We start from the raw sequence: 17,481 nt of genomic DNA, 5'->3' as shown, positions 1-17,481 counted from the left end.
ATTCTTCCTCTTTATGTAAACCTTGTAAAATAAGAGAGAATGGGCACAAGTATTGTGATATAATGTGTAATAACAGCCCATAATGCAATAAATATTGATATAAAAGCATGATGCAAAATGGACGTATCATATCTTCGCACGCAAGGAAGTGCCTCCTTATTACGCACAAAAAATGAATACTCCCCCTATTAGCTGGGACCCAGTATAGTGGCAGGCTGACTTGTGGGCCTACTAAGTTGACGGGGGTGGAGGGCTTTGTCAACTTAGTCAATATGCACGATTCTAGCTCCAGTGACCGTACGATGTCCATCCAACGGACGTAGTGCTTCTTCAACGTCTGGTCTTCTTGCTCCAGCCGCCCAAACCAGCGCCGGTCGTGCCTCGTGCTTGTGCCTCCCGTGGCCGGCTGCGATGCGGCGGAGGCCTCACCACCCCCTACTACTCCCACCGCTGGCCAGGCCATCCCTCTACTCACCCACACCCCATGTTATTTTGCGGCGACGGCAGCCTCACACCGCAGCGAACCAGTGAACCCTCATACTCCTCTACGCGTTGGCATCCACTTCCGCATCTTCCCCGGCTCCGCGTCGTCCCCTTCCTAGGCCTCGCCGTCGTCCACCGCCCTGGTGCTCTCGGCGCGGCGTGGTCAACATGGTCAAGGAACGGCTTCCATCGGACGTGGACTGTACGTGGAGAGGCTGACAGCTGGGTCCATGGCTGCAGCAAGGAAGAGCCTCCTTATTACGTGCAAAATAATTATTCCTCCACCTGACAGCGAGGACCCACCGGATCGGCCACCGTATTTCGCGAAAAAAACGTTTCCTCCTGATTGCTGGGACCCAACAGCTACACCTTCGCATGCAAGGAAATGCGTCCGGGCAAAAAAAATAAAACGATTCGCCCCCTGACTGTTGGGACCCACCAGCTACATCTTCGCACGCAAGGAAGTGCCTGACAGTCGGGACCCACCTGGTCGAAGCGTACGTAGTGTTGTCATTCTGGTCGCGAGCGTGTACGTACATACTGGTCAAGTAGAGGCGCGCACGTGTCGTAGTAGAGGCGCGCACGTAGCATGTACATGTACGTACAACGGCCAGGGTGGAAGAAAGAAAATACGGCCACGTATGTGTACATACGGGCGGGGTCTCGAACGCCTACTCGCGCATATGTACGGCCAGGGCTCGTGTACATGGCTGGGTCGGAACGAAGAAACACCTTCGTCGTCGTGTTCATGGGGAGGCAACAGAATGCGTCGTGTTCATCTGGAGGCAACGGAATGCGTGGGAGCCAACCGGCTGGGTCGGAACGGAATGCGTGGTCGTGTTCATCGGGAGGGCTTGGATGGAACAGGCGATGGAGGCGAGGCCTGGCGTACCGCAAAACGGAGGAAACGGACCTCCTACGATCGAAATGCGGGTCCTGTTGGTCGGGAGGGGTGTGGTGTACCGCAAAACGAAGGAAACGGACCTCCTACGGTCGAAACAGGGGTCCTGTTGATCGGGGGGGTGTGGCGTACCGCAAAACGGACGAAACATACTTGTGTTGGAGCGCTATGGCCGAAACGGGGGTCCTGTTCATCGGGAGGGGTGTGGCGTACCGCAAAACGGGACTCCACGGGATACTGTTCATCTCCACCGTCGACCTCCTCCAGCCTCCACGGGCTCCTGTTCATCCAGCCTCCACCGCGCGCTACTCCACCGGCTACTGTTCAACCACCCCTCCACGGGCACCCCTCCACCGTCTACTGTTCATCCAGCCCTCCACACCACGGGGTCCTGTTCAACCACCCCTCCACGGGCACCCCTCCACCATCTACTGTTCATCCAGCCCTCCACAACACCACGGGGTCCTGTTCATCCAGAGGCAACACCACCGCTCACTGTTCATCCAACCCCCCCCCCCCCCGCAATGCTCACTGTTCATCCCAGAGGCAGCATCGATCAGCTTCAGTTAGCAGAAGTAGCGAAGGAATCGCTCGATCGGGTTCAGTTAACATCCATCGATCGATCGCTCGGGTTCAGTAACGCGTAGCCTGCAGTGCAATCACTCGGGTTCAGTTAGAGCCCAATGCCTCGCACACATGCGCGTATGTGTACGAGAGAAACGCGCATCGCTCGGCCCCTGACCTCCCACCGTAACCGGGAACTCCCCGAAATTTTCCTCCCCCTCACTTCTACCATGGTTTTTTCCGTCATGGACGGCCCAAAGAATGTCATGCAGCAGTGTCTCCGGCCCGCCCAGGACGAAAAGCCCATTTTCTGTCATGATTTTTTGTCATAGAAGTAGGAGCCCACCACATCTATGATGATACCGGGTTTTGTCACAATTATCGTCATAGAAGTGTCATATGTATGACAGAAAAAAATTCGTTCGGCCCAAAATGTCACGGATGTGTCTTTTTTTTGTAGTGCCCCTCGGGCGCGTGGGCCTGCCTCATGGACGACTCGGGCACCTCCTTGACGTGAGACCGACGCCAAAAATTCCTATAAATATAGAAACCTCTAGAAAATAACCTAGATCGGGAGTTCCGCCGCCGCAAGCCTCTGTAGCCACGAGAAATCAATCTAGGCCCTCTCTGGCACCCTGCCGGAGGGGGCCATCATCACCGGAGGGCATGGAGGAGGATCCCGGAGGGGCCATCATCACCATGAAGGCCAAGGACCAGAGGGGGAACCTCTCCCCATCCAGGGGGAGGCCATGGAGGAGGAAGCACAAGGGGGAGAACCTCTCCTTCTCTCTCCCGGTGGCATCGGAGTGCCATCGGGAGGGGAATCATCGCCGTGGTGATCGTCTTCATCAACATCACCATCATCATCTCTTTTACGCGGTCCACTCTCCCGCACCCCACTGTAATCCCTACTAGAACATGGTGCTTTATGCCACATATTATGATCCAATGATGTGTTGCCATCCTATGATGTTTTGAGTAGATATCTTTTGTCTTTGGGTTGATTGATGATCTAGATTGGTACGAGTTGTATGTTTTATTTTGGTGCTGTCCTATTGTGACCTCTATGTCGTGCAAGCATGAGGGATTCCTGCAGTAGGGTGTTGCAATACGTTCATGATTCGCTTATAGTGGGTTGCATGAGTGACAGAAACATAAACCCGAGTAAGGGCATTGTTGCGTATGGGATAAAGGGGACTTGATGCTTTAATGCTATGGTTGGGTTTTACCTTAATGATCTTTAGTAGTTGCGGATGCTTGCTAGAGTTCCAATCATAAGTGCATATGATCCAAGAACAGAAAGTATGTTAGCTTATGCCTCTCCCTCATATGAAATTGCAATGACGACTATCGGTCTTATTAAACAATTGCCTAGGACAATTCCGCACACCGATCCACCATTATTCCACACTCGCTATTTATAATATTTAGTAATATATTCTAACTTTATGATAACAACACCTACTTCCATATTTTAGCTCTCCAATATCATGCAAAGTTATCCACCTCATACCCACAACATAGTTTTATTTCTCATTGCTAGTTGGAAGCAAACGTTCGGTATACGTAGAGTCGTGTCAATGGCATATAGGGCTTCAGAGAATATTGATCTTACCTTTAGCTCCTTGTGGGTTTGACACTCCATACTTATCACTTCCACCTTTGGAAATTACTACGGTGATTCCCTGCACTTCGGGATTATCAGGCTACAGTAAGGCTCTTTGCGTGCTCGACGAGGCGCTCCTCCTCCTCCCGCAGGAACTCGATGTAGCGCGCAAGGTCGCTGACGCATGTGCGGGCCTCCACCTCCGCCTCCCACCTTCGGGCCGCGGCGGCAGAGCGGGTGATAATTGATACGTCTCCGTCGTATCTACTTTTCCAAACACTTTTGCCCTTGTTTTGGACTCTAACTTGCATGATTTGAATGGAACTAACCCGGACTGATGTTGTTTTCAGCAGAATTACCATGGTGTTATTTATGTGCAGAAACAAAAGTTCTCGGAATGACCTGAAACTTCACGGAACATCTTTTCATAATAATAAAAAATCCTTGCAAAAGATGAAGACCAGGGGGCCACACCCTAGCCACGAGGGTGGGGGCGCGCCTGCCCCCCTAGGGCGCGCCCCCTACCTCGTGGGTCCCCTGGAGCTCCTCCGACCTCGACTCCATCTCTATATATTTGCTTTTGGGGAGAAAAAATCAAAGAGAAGGATTCATCACGTTTTACGATACGAAGCCGCCGCCAAGCCCTAAAACCTCTCGGGAGGGCTGATCTGGAGTCCGTTCGGGGCTCCGGAGAGGGGAATCTGTCGCCATCGTCATCATCAACCATCCTCCATCACCAATTTCATGATGCTCACTGCCGTGCATGAGTAATTCCATCGTAGGCTTGCTGGACGGTGATGGGTTGGATGAGATTTATCATGTAATCGAGTTAGTTTTGTTAGGGTTTGATCCCTAGTATCCACTACGTTCTGAGATTGATGTTGCTATGACTTCGCTATGCTTAATTCTTGTCACTAGGGCCCGAGTGCCATGATTTCAGATCTGAACCTATTATATTTTCATCAATATATGAGAGTTCTTGATCCTATCTTACAAGTATATAGTCACCTATTATGTGTTATGATCCGTTAACCCCGAAGTGACAATAATCGGGATACTTACCGGTGATGGCCGTAGTTTGAGGAGTTCATGTATTCACTATGTGTTAATGCTTTGGTCCGGTACTCTACTAAAAGGAGGCCTTAATATCTCTTAGTTTCTGTCGGTGTCAAAACCGGCGGATCTCGGGTAGGGGGTCCCGAACTGTGCGTCTAAGGCGGATGGTAACAGGAGGCAGGGGACACGATGTTTACCCAGGTTCGGGACCTCTCGATGGAGGTAATACCCTACGTCCTACTTGATTGATCTTGATGATATGAGTATTACAAGATTTGATCTACCACGAGATCATAGAGGCTAAACCCTAGAAGCTAGCCTATGGTATGATTGTTGTTGTCCTATGAACTACCCCTCCGGTTTATATAGACACCGGAGGGGGCTAGAGTTACACAGAGTCGGTTACAAGGGCGAAGATCTACATATCCGTATTGCCAAGCTTGCCTTCCACGCCAAGGAAAGTCCCATCCGGACACGGGACGAAGTCTTCAATCTTGTATCTTCATAGTCCAACAGTCCGGCCAAAGGATATAGTCCGGCTGTCCGGGGACCCCCTAATACAGGACTCCCTCAGTAGCCCCTGAACCAGGCTTCAATGACGATGAGTCCGGCGCGCAGTTTTGTCTTCGGCATTGCAAGGTCGGTTCCTCCTCCGAATACTCCATAGAAGATTGTAAACACAAGGATAGTGTACGGCTCTGCAAAACAAGTTCCACATACCACCGAAGAGAGAATAATATTTCCACAAATCTATTATGCTGACACGTTTTGATAGCATGACATCATGTCATGGCCCGGTCATTATTCGAACCATTTTTCTCAACCAGCATCGCACATATCGCGAGGCAATTTTCTTGACACGTCTTGCCAAAGCAGAGATCGCGTCCCCCTTATTAAGGGATTCTCATCAATACGGACGTGGGTAACCCAACCGCGCCATCAATTACGGCGCTTGGGGAATAAGCGATTTTACCAGGCAAGTGGGGAGGCGTATCACCTCTTTCGCCCTTATAAAGGGACAAAGATTCCCCCTTTTTACACACGCCTTCTTCCTCCTCGCTTATCCATTCTCACGCACTCGAGCTCCAGTGCCCAAGTTTGCGTCTTTCTTCTCACACCACTCCAAGCATGTCCGGAGCGGGAGGCAAGTGGATGGTCCCCTCTGTCACGGAGGAGCACATCGCAAAGTTACGGGAAGCCGGATATCTGGCCGCGGATATCGCGCACCGGCTGCCAGATGCGGGGCAGATCATCCCTACGCCTGAACCCCAAGAGAGGGTAGTTTTTCTTACCCACTTCGTCCGCGGACTAGGATTTCCCCTCCACCCGTTTGTCCGCGGGCTCATGTTCTACTACGGGCTGGATTTTCATGATCTGGCCCCCAATTTCATCCTCAACATCTCGGCGTTTATCGTCGTGTGCGAGGCCTTCCTCCGCATCAGGCCCCATTTCGTCATGTGGCTGAAGACCTTCAATGCTAAACCAAAGGTGGTGGTCGGCCAGCAAGCAGAGTGCAGAGGCGCCATGGTGGGCAAAATGCCTAACGTCACCTGGCTTGAAGGCTCCTATGTGGAGACCATAAAGGGGTGGCAATCGGGGTGGTTCTACATCACTGAGCCGCGCGACACCAACTGGGTGGCGGCCCCCAAATTTCGATCCAGAATCCCCATGCAGCTCACCTCCTGGAAAGAGAAGGGCCTATCCTGGGGTTCTCCGGTAGAGCTGACCGGACTCTAGACCTGCATCAGGAACATGATGAGCTAGAAAATCAAGCTCGTCAACGTGGTCCAGGTCATGCTCTTTCGCCGGATCCTCCCGTGTCAATGACGGGCATTCAATTTGTGGGAGTTCTACCCGGCCAAGCACCAGACGTTGCGAGAGCTCTTCGACACAATGCACAAGGACATCTGGAAGGTGATGTTCAAGGGCGCCGAGGTACCTCCTCCCCTTACCGAGGACCGAGGACTCTGCGCAAAGCGCCATGCCAATCCAGTAAGTTTTCATATCTCATAGGATATTTATTTGCCCCAGTTTAATCATGTGCGGGATCTAAGCTTCCACGCCATTAACAGGACTGGGTAAAGACAGCGGAGCAGCTCGATTGCCCAGCCCCCTGCCTGAAGATCCTGCAAATGCTCTCCTAACGGAGATGCTGGCTCCGGCACCTTACGAGGTGCCGGTGAAGAAGACCAAGAAGAAGGCCACGGGACCCGAAAGGGTCTCCAGCGCAAGGTTATATCGGACTCATCGTCCGATGACTCCGAGGCGCACTCCTCCCATGAAAACGAGGAGGAGGAGGAGGAGGAAATTTCTCCCACCCCCCCTAGCCGGGGGAGACAAGAAAAGGAATGTCGGCCCATCCAGGGAGGCCGAAGGGTCCAAGAAGGGAAGGACCCTCCTTCCGGACTGCTCCACGACGGCCTCCTATAGCGGTGACAAGTGGTTACCCAGGGAGAAGCCCCTGGCAAAGTCGTAAGTATCCGGACACCATAGTAATACATGGTGTGTTTTATTGCACTGTTTCTCATTACGCCGCATATGATTATGCAGTCCGTCCCAAGCCCATCTCGACGTATCTTCGTCGGACAGTTCATTGGACTCGTCAGATATGAATAGCGATTCACTTCTGACCGCCTCCACCCCTTGCCCTACGGAAAACGTCGAGGTGTTGTCCCGAAAGGCACCGAGCCGAGGGGAGGTAGTCCTGGGGGCACCTCGAGGCGACCTTCCGGACCCTAGGCGCAAAGGGAGCAAGACTCCCACAGGCTCCAAGTTCGGCCCCCAGCCGAATACTGCCCCGGAACCTTCGGTGGTTCCGGACTCCGGCAAGCGATCCCCCGTTAAGGGGGGCAGCCGCCCGTGCTGGTGTCCTCTGTCCATCCAGAGGCACCGGACAACTTGCTGGAAGCGCTTCACAACGCTTCCATCAACGAAGAGCACCGCACTGTCATGAGTGGAGTGATTGAGAAAGTTTAGTCTGCCAAAAATGGACTGACCGAAGCTTGCACCAGCCTCCTAACAGGCTTTGAAGTAAGCAATCAAAATATAAGAAAATATTACCGCATAGATAGTAGCCCCTGGTGCTCTATTCGGCGTTCGCGAAGAAAGGCCGAATAGAGGATCAAATGATGACTCAGGAGTCTAATCAGAATATGTCTATGTGTATGTGCAGGCTTCACTGCTGGCCGCTGCCGCACATACTGCGGAGGTCTCTGCATTGAAGCAGGACCTGGAGCGGTCCGAGGACGAGCTCGGCCTTACCAAGAGGCATCTCGAGGAGAGAAAAGGTAAGCAATACCTTGTCTATATATTTAAAAAGAAGTTCGGGTGTAAAGTAATAGGATCATCATGAATTTGCCAGGGGCCACGACCGAAGTGGCGACCCTGAAGAAGGCACTGTCCGAGGCCAAAGACAAAGCGGCTGTCGGCGTTATGGGAACGGGAGTCCCCAGACTTGCCTGCCTGCGGCCTGCGGTGTGGCTCGAGTGGGGGCCCAGTGCGGCCCAGCTTCATCAGCTCAAACTCAAGACCCTCGCGAGGGTCCAAGCCCTGTGGGGCGGACGACAGGAAGCTTCCTGGGGAGCAGCCTCATCAGGCAGGCTTGCGAGGAGGCGGAGAGATCAAGGCAGGGGCACCTCGCGAGGAGCCCGTGACGCAAGCCATGACGATCGAGATCAGGCGGGCGCCAGGCGGGCACCGGCCTGTGTAGTGTCCTTGTTTCCCCTTCGGTGCAAAGGGAACAAGCACAGTCCAAGGCATCGGGCAAAGGTTACCATTCTGGTGCAACGAGACCAAGACCAACAGAGCGGCAGGACGGAGGTCATCGTGGAGCCCAAGACAGTGTCATCACCAGTGCTTTTGGCAGCCGAAGACCACCTTTGGTAAGGATAACTTGTACTAGATGTTCCCCTTCAAAATGGCCAATTGTTGGCACCCTTCCCGCTCACATTTTGGGAAGAGGACCAGGGCCTCTATAAGTAGGACTAGCCACCATAGAGGGAAGGGGACCCGGACCAAGTAGAGCATACCACACCAGCTCAAGAACACCTCTCGCGAGGCCGTTCTTCCCCCTGTATTGTTCATCATCAGCCCCTGAGGCAATCCACCACACCACACACTGGAGTAGGGTATTACACCACATTGGTGGCCCAAACCAGTATAAACCTCGTGTCCCTTGTGTGTTCTTCTTTCTAGCCTAGATTTCTTGCGAGCCATAGAAGCGCGAGTCGGTAGGGGAAAGATCTCCGTGCGCACCCCAGAGTTCGAACCTTAACGGTCTGCCGGAACCAGAAATCCGACAGCGGCCAAGGAGCGCATTGAGCGGGAAAAGCAAGAATCCCGGGTAGGCGAGGTGTAGCAAGAGCTCGAGGCTCTCGCCAAAAAACACGAGTCCTTGGAGCTTTACTCTAAGACGTGAGAGTCTGAGCTTGCGAAGGCGCTCGAAAGCACCGGGAGTGCCAAGGCTGAAGCCCACAAGGCCCTCCAGGAGATTGATGCGGTGAAGAAGATAGCAGCGGGTAAGGCATTCATTATGCAAAGCAAGCGTGTGAAGGAAACTTTCCTTTTACTTACCCGAGTTTGGAGCTCTCCAGGAGCATTCGCAGATCTTCCCCGCAGTGTACTGGATGCTGCGGAGTTTTTCCAAGCTGAGGAGGGGAGCTCGACAGAAAAGTTGTTCTGGTCTCAGTATACTGGGACCGAACACCCAATGCCCTTGAGCGACCAGCTGAAGCAATTGGTCGAGCTTCACAAGGCGGTCGAACAGGCCATGAAGGGTCTTATAGTCCGGGTGTGGCCTGGAGAGCCCCTGCCCGGTAGCTACTTCGGTTTGCTAAGGCGGCTTGTGGATGCCTGCCCACGGCTTGAAGTCATAAAGCGGTCTGTCTGCATCGAGGGTGCGTGCAGGGCTTTTGCCCGGGCGAAGGTGCACTGGGCGAAGCTGGACGCCATGAAGCTAGTGAAGGAGGGGCCGCCGGAGGGCAAGGAGCATCGCTGCCTCGAAATGTATTATGACAGTGTCCTGAAGGGTTCCCGCCTTGTGGCGGATGAATGTGCTAGAGATGTAATTTTTGAATGAACATGCTCATGTGATCCTGTAATGTGAAACGAGTTCATTTGTGCTATGCAACGCTTTTTTAATTAAAATATTACCTTCTGTGCGGCCATTTATAAAATCTGAGAGTTGGTAGTCGTCACCTTCTTCCCCCATGTAACTAGTACTGGGGTGTTCGGGATAAACCTGAGCACTCTTTATTCCAATTTTGGGTCCTTCGAGGGAGGTGTTCAGCACAACGAACCAGGCAATCGGACTATAAGGCTTTACCACTCTAACTTAGCAATAGAAGTCTATATTTTTAAATTTTGGCGAAGCCCCTAGTATTCGGAAGGCCGAATTTGGGGCGCTATACATGCCTAAGTCGGGCAAGGCCGACTCCTCGCCCGAAGCGGAAAAAGTCTTTAAGGACTTGAGACCTCTCGAACAGCGAGCAGCTCTCGCCTTATCATGATAGTCAGTTTTCTACTTTCTCTACTGAGGTGCTCGTCCAGAAGAACCGGGACACAATCGCAGTAGTTCTCCCAGCGCTACCTTAGCCGATATAGCGGAACGTAAGGTACCAAAGCATGGGAGCCGGGCAAACCCAACTATTGACCCAAGACATGGTTCGGAGCTGATGCATATAATGCTATAAGCTCAGGGTGCCGCACTGTCGAAAGTGTTCAGACTTCTCACACCGTATTATGGGGTAAACGAAAGCCCCTGGAGTACTAACCGTACCAGAATGTACGGGTGCAAGTTGTCGTAAATGAACATATAATAAAAAAGGGATGAATAATGCAATAATAGACTAACGCTATGCATTGTTATTTAAATAATACGTCAAAGCGTACTGATACAAGTAGTGCAAGAAGCAGAAAAGAGGACTATTTGACATGTCCTATCCAAGGGCAAGCTGCGTATGGATAGTAGAAAGCGGGTATATCGATTATTATTAGAGACCACTTGGGGGTTCCTGTGTACATCTTAGCTTCTTGCCTCCTTGGTTGTTCCTTCCCGTAATGTGTCCGGCAAACGCACTGCCGGAAAGGGATTCCAGAGAGTTAGGTCCTGAAAGAGAAAAAATGAGAAAGGTATACAGCCCCTAGGGCGGTTAAGCCGCATTGTGGGACGTGCCTTGATCGTGCCCCCGCCTATGTCCATGGTTTTTTCAGTGTGTAATTATGTATGCACGGCACGGATTTCGTCGCTTGACTGGGACTGGGACGAGGGCCGAATTGCTCGACGAGCTCTGAACGTCCCAGGCGATCCTGTTGCAGTTTACTCCAGACTCGCTTGACGGTGTCTGGGGGCTGTATCGCCGAATTGGTGATTTGCCTTAAAAGGCTGCTTTGTGCTTCTGCTGCGAGGGCCACAATGTGCTCTTCCGTGCGGAGCGAGCGTTCTGTGTTTCCATTGACTGTTATGACCCCCCCTAGGTCCTGGCATATTGAGCTTGAGGTATGCGTAATGCGGTACCGCATTGAATTTTGCAAATGCGGTTCGCCCGAGCAGTGCGTGATAGCCACTGCGGAACGGGACGATATCGAAGATTAACTCCTCGCTTCGGAAGTTGTCCGGAGATCTGAAGACCACTTCCAGTGTGATTGAGCCCGTGCAATGGACCTCTACACCTGGGCTGACGCCCTTAAAGGTGGTTTTGGTGGGTTTGATCCTCGAAGGATCTATACCCATTTTGCGCACTGTATCCTGATAGAGCAGGTTCAGGCTGCTGCCGCCGTCCATATGGACTCGAGTGAGGTGAAATCCGTCGATGATGGGGTATAGGACCAATGCGGCGGATCCGCCATGACGGATACTAGTGGGGTGGTCCCTGCGATCAAAGGTGATCGGACAAGCGGACCATGGGTTGAACTTTGGGGCGACGGGCTCCATCGCATAGACGTCCCTTAGTGCACGCTACCATTCCCTCCTGGGAATGTGGGTTGCGTATATCATGTTCACCGTCTTCATTTGTGGGGGGAACCTCTTTTGTCCTCCCGTGTTCAGCGGCCGGGGCTCCTTCTCGTCATCACTATGCAGCCCCTTGTCCTTGTTTTTGGCATTTAACTTGCCAAACTGGACAGGCCCAGAGTACTTCTTTTGAATGTCTTTTTCCGCTGACCGGATCTAGAGCCTCTGAATTCGACATTGACTATCGTATCATCGGTGTTATCGCCGTTGTTGCGGCGCTTTTGTCTGTTACGACGTGGTCTGCCGTTGGCATCTTTGGTATCCGGAGTGCCCGGATTCCTTGATGTGTTGTTGCTGCGAGCCAACCAGCTATCCTCGCCCGCACAAAAGCGGGTCATGAGTGTCGTGAGGGCTGCCACAGACTCCGGCTTCTCCTGGCCGAGGTGCTGGGAAGCCACTCGTCATGGATGTTATGCTTGAATGCCGCTAAGGCCTCTGCATCCGGACAGTCGACAATTTGGTTTTTCTTAGTTAGGAACCGTGTCCAGAATTGCCTGGCCGATTCCCCTGGCTGCTGAGTTATATGGCTCAAGTCATCAGCATCCGGTGGTCGCACATAAGTGCCCTGGAAGTTGTCAAGGAATGCATCTTCCAAATCCTCCCAACTGCCGACGGAGTCTGCTGGCAAGCTATTCAGCCAGTGCCGAGCTGGTCCTTTGAGTTTTAGTGGGAGGTACTTGATGGCATGCAGATCATCACCGCGAGCCATGTGGATGTGAAGGAGGAAATCCTCAATCCATACAGCGGGATCTGTTGTACCATCATACGGTTCGATATTTACAGGTTTAAAACCCTCCGGGAATTCGTGATCCATGACTTCATCACTGAAGCATAGGGGGTGTGTGGCGCCTCTGTGCCGGGCTATATCACGACGCAGTTCATATGAGTCTTGTCTGCTGTATTCGGCCCGTCCAGATTTACTTTTAGTGTATCCGACGCGACGGTCATCGTCCCGCGTTGGCGCGCGCCCCCGTGACCCGTATATTGACCTTGCATGTTTTGCCCTGCTGTCAAATACGTCTCGCAGGTCCCATGTGTTGCCCCAGGCCTTGGTATTTTTGATTGAGTGGCGGCGGGGTGCAGGTTGAACTTCAGGCTGAAACGCCTCTCTGGCTGGGCCACGCGGTGGCCGGTCAGCCGCATCGTACACTGGTGATGGAGGTTTCAATGCTTCCTCCTCGAGGTGAGGTAGCAACCTGCACTTTAGGTAACTCTTGGAGGGGCGCTCGAGTTCGTATTCCTCGGTCGCAAGGACTTCGGTCCATCTGTCTGCTAGCAAGTCTTGATCAGCTTGAAGCTGTTGTTGCTTTTTCTTTAGGCTATTTGTTGTGGCCATAAGCCGGCGCTTGAAGCGCTCCTGCTCAACGGGATCCTCGGGCACGATAAATTCTTCATCGCCGAGGCTCACCTCGTCTTCGGAGAGAGGCATGTAATTGTCCTCCTACGATTCTCCATCTGTTGCCTGCTCTGGAGGGCTAGCTTGTTCACCCTCCCGCTTTACATCGTGCTGGAGAGGATTGTGGTTGTCTTCGGCACTATCCGGAGTGTTATTTTCTCTTGTGCCGGTATCACTACTTTTGCTATGGCGGGACTTAGAGCGGCGCCGCTGACGTCGGCGCTTGGGTTGCTTCTTGGAGGGGTCATCCTCCGATGTCTCATCGCCATTGCCATATTTGGGGGTGTCCACCATGTATATATCATATGATAGGGTGGTGGTCCAGCGCCCTGTGGGCGGTGGTTCCTGTTCATCTCCTGCATCGTCGTCCATACCGTCGATGTCTTCGGAGTCGAATTCGAGCATGTCGGTTAAATCGTCGACAGTGGCTACTAAGTGGGTGGTGGGTGGGCAGCGAATTTCTTCGTCATCCACATCCCATTCTAGCCGGACATAGTTCGGCCAAGGTTCTCCTGACAAGGAGAGAGACCTTAATGAATTTAGCACATCTCCGAAAGGCGAGTGCTGAAAGATATCGGCGGAGGTGAACTCCATGATCGGCGCCCAGTCGGATTCGATAGGCACGGATGCAGGCGGCTCGGAGTCCGTGGCCGGAGACTAATCCAGTGGTTCGGCGACACGGCTCTCGTAAGGGGTGAAGTCAATATCCGGCTCCATCACCACTGAGAGTGCGGCCTCCATGGCGGGGTCTATCCCTCCTCCCTCGGATGGCGCAATTTGCTCCAGATTGAAGGCCAGAGTAGTTGCAGATGCGATCTCTCGAACATTGTCCGACGGCAGAGTTACGTCATGCTCGTCGTGATTGTGCGGCGCACCTGACATGGGCTCGAATCCGTCGAAGATCAAGTCTCCACGGATGTCGGCAGTGTAGTTTAAGTTTCTGAACCTGACCTGATGGCCAGGGGCGTAGCTCTCGATCTGCTCCAGATGGCCAAGCGAATTGGCCCGCAGTGTGAAGCCGCCGAATATGAAGATCTGTCCGGGGAGGAAAACCTCACCCTGGACCGCATCGTTATCGATGATCGAAGGGGCCATCGAGCCTTATGGTGACGGCACAGTGGAACTCTCAATGAAAGCACCAATGTCGGTGTCAAGACCGACGGATCTCGGGTAGGGGGTCCCGAACTGTGCGTCTAAGGCGGATGGTAATAGGAGACAGGGGACATGATGTTTACCCAGGTTCGGGCCCTCTCGATGGAGGTAATACCCTACGTCCTGCTTCATTGATCTTGATGATATGAGTATTACAAGAGTTGATCTACCACGAGATCGTAGAGGCTAAACCCTAGAAGCTAGCCTTTGGTATGATTGTTGTTGTCCTACGGAGTAACCCCTTTGGTTTATATAGACACTGGAGGGGGCTAGGGTTACATAGAGTTGGTTACAAGGGAGGATATCTACATATCCGTATTGCCAAGCTTGCCTTCCACGCCAAGGAAAGTCCCATCCGGACACAGGACGAAGTCTTCAATCTTGTATCTTCATAGTCCAACGGTCTGGCCAAAGGATATAGTCTGGCTATCCGGAGACCCCCTAATCCAGGACTCCCTCAGTTTCCACTAGGACCCCGCTGCCACGGGAGGGTAGGACAAAGGATGGCATGCAAGTTCTTTTCCATAAGCATGTATGACTATATTCGGAATACATGCCCACATTACATTGATGAATTGGAGCTAGTTCTGTGTCACCCTAGGTTATGACTGTTACATGATGAACCGCATCCGGCATAATTATCTATCACCGATCCATTGCCTACGAGCTTTCCATATATTGTTCTCCGCTTATTTACTTTTCTATTGTTATTGCTATCATCACTACAAAATACCAAAAACATTACTTTTGCTATCGTTACCTTTTTGCTATTGCTACCACTACTATCATATTACTTTGCTACTAAATACTTTGCTGCAGATATTAAGTTTCCAGGTGTGGTTGAATTGACAACTCAGATGCTAATACTTGAGAATATTCTTTGGCTCCCCTTGTGTCGAATCAATAAATTTGGGTTGAATACTCTACCCTCGAAAACGGTTGCGATCCCCTATACTTGTGGGTTATCAAGACTATTTTCTGGCGCCATTGTTGGGGATCATAGCTCTATTCTTTGAGTCACTTGGGATTTATATCTGCTTATCATTATGAAGAACTTGAGAGATCCAAAAACCAAGATTTATCCCTCAACTATGAGGGGAGATAAGGAACTGCCATCTAGCTCTGCACTTGATTCACCTTCTGTTTTGAGTAAGCTTGCGACACCTAAACCTGCTTCTGCTATTCGTTCTGATATGTCATATGTTATTGATGATGCCACTTCTTCTATGCATGATACTTATGATGAAACTACTTCTATGCTTGATACTACTGTGCCACTTGGTGAATGTCTTGATGAACAACTTGCTAGGGTTAGAGAGAATGAAAATATTGAATCTGATAATATTGATGAAAGTGATGATGAAGACTCTCCCTCTAATGAAATTGAATCACCTGTTATTCCTGAGGGTTATGTTTTTGAAAAAGAAGCTGCTCTAGCTATTTTAGCTTGCAAAGATAGATACGAACTCAAGAGGTTATTAGCTAAATGTAAGCAGCAATCTCTTAATACTAGAATGAAACCTGGCCCTGCTTTTTCTACTTCACCTATCTGTGTTACCGATAAGGATTATGAATTCTCTGTTGATCCTGATATAATTACTTTGGTTGAATCTGATCCTTTTCATGGCTATGAATATGAAACTGTTGTGGCACATCTTACTAAATTAAATGATATAGCCACCTGCTACCTCTTGAGCACTGCGTTGGTTTTCCCCGAAGAGGAAGGGATGATGCAGCAAAGTAGCGTAAGTATTTCCCTCAGTTTTTGAGAACCAGGGTAAATGGTAAAAACGGAATTTTTGATGCGGAGTGCTACTTGGCATAATTTTAATGTAATTATTCTTAATTGTGGTATGAATATTCAGGTCCGAAAGATTCAAGATAAAAGTTCATATTGACATAAAAGTAATAATACTTCAAGCATACTAACAAAGCAATTATGTCTTCTCAAAATAACATGGCCAAAGAAAGTTATGCCTACAAAATCATATAGTCTGGGTATGCTCTATCTTCACCACACAAAGTATTTAAATCATGCACAACCCCGATGACAAGCCAAGCAATTGTTTCATACTTTTGACATTCTCAAAACTTTTTCAATCTTCACGCAATACATGAGCGTGAGCCATGGATATAGTACTATAGGTGGAATAGAATGGTGGTTGTAGAGAAGACAAAAAAAGGGGGAAGATAGTCTCACATCAACTAGGCGTATCAACGGGATATGGAGATGCCCATCAATAGATATCAATGTGAGTGAGTAGGGATTGCCTTGCAACGGATGCACTAGATCTATAAGTATATGAAAGCTCAACAAAAGAAACTAAGTGGGTGTGCATCCAACTTGCTTGCTCACGAAGACCTAGGGCAATTTGAGGAAGCCCATCATTGGAATATACAAGCCAAGTTCTATAATGAAAAATTCCCACTTGTATATGAAAGTGACGAAATAGGAGACTCTCTACTATGAATATCATGGTGCTACTTTGAAGCACAAGTGTGGTAAAAGGATAGTAGCATTGTCCCTTCTCTCTTTTTCTCTTATTTTTTTGGGCCTTTTCTCTTTTTTATGGCCTCTTTCTTTTTTTTCGTCCGGAATCTCATCCCGACTTGTGGGGGAATCATAGTCTCCATCATCCTTTCCTCACTGGGACAATGCTCTAATAATGATGATCATCACACTTTTATTTTCTTACAACTCAACAATTACAACTCGGTACTTAGAACAAAATATGACTCTATATGAATGCCTCCGGCGGTGTACCGGGATATGCAATGACTCATGAGTGACATGTATGAAAGAATTATGAACGGTGGCTTTGCCACATATACGATGTCAACTACATGATCATACTAAGCTATATGACAATGATGGAGTGTGTCATAATAAATGTAACGGTGGAAAGTTGCATGGAAATATATCTTGGAATGGCTATGGAAATGCCATAATAGGTAGGTATGGTGGCTGTTTTGAGGAAGGTATATGGTGGGTGTATGATACCGGCGAAAGGTGCGCGGTATTAGAGAGGCTAGCTGGAAGGGTGAGAGTGCGTATAATCCATGGACTCAACATTAGTCATAAAGAACTCATATACTTATTGCAAAAATCTACAAGTTATCAAAGCAAATTATTACGCGCATGCTCCTAGGGGGATAGATTGGTAGGAAAAGACCATCGCTTGTCCCCGACCGCCACTCATAAGGAAGACAATCAATAAATAAATCATGCTCCGACTTCATCACATAACGGTTCACCATACGTGCATGCTACGGGAATCACAAACTTTAACACAAGTACTTCTCAAATTCACAAC

This window comes from Triticum aestivum, chromosome 3A, assembly GCF_018294505.1.
Source record: "Triticum aestivum cultivar Chinese Spring chromosome 3A, IWGSC CS RefSeq v2.1, whole genome shotgun sequence".
In the NCBI taxonomy this organism is placed as follows: domain Eukaryota; kingdom Viridiplantae; phylum Streptophyta; class Magnoliopsida; order Poales; family Poaceae; genus Triticum; species Triticum aestivum.
Note: the sequence above shows the minus strand (reverse complement) of the source record.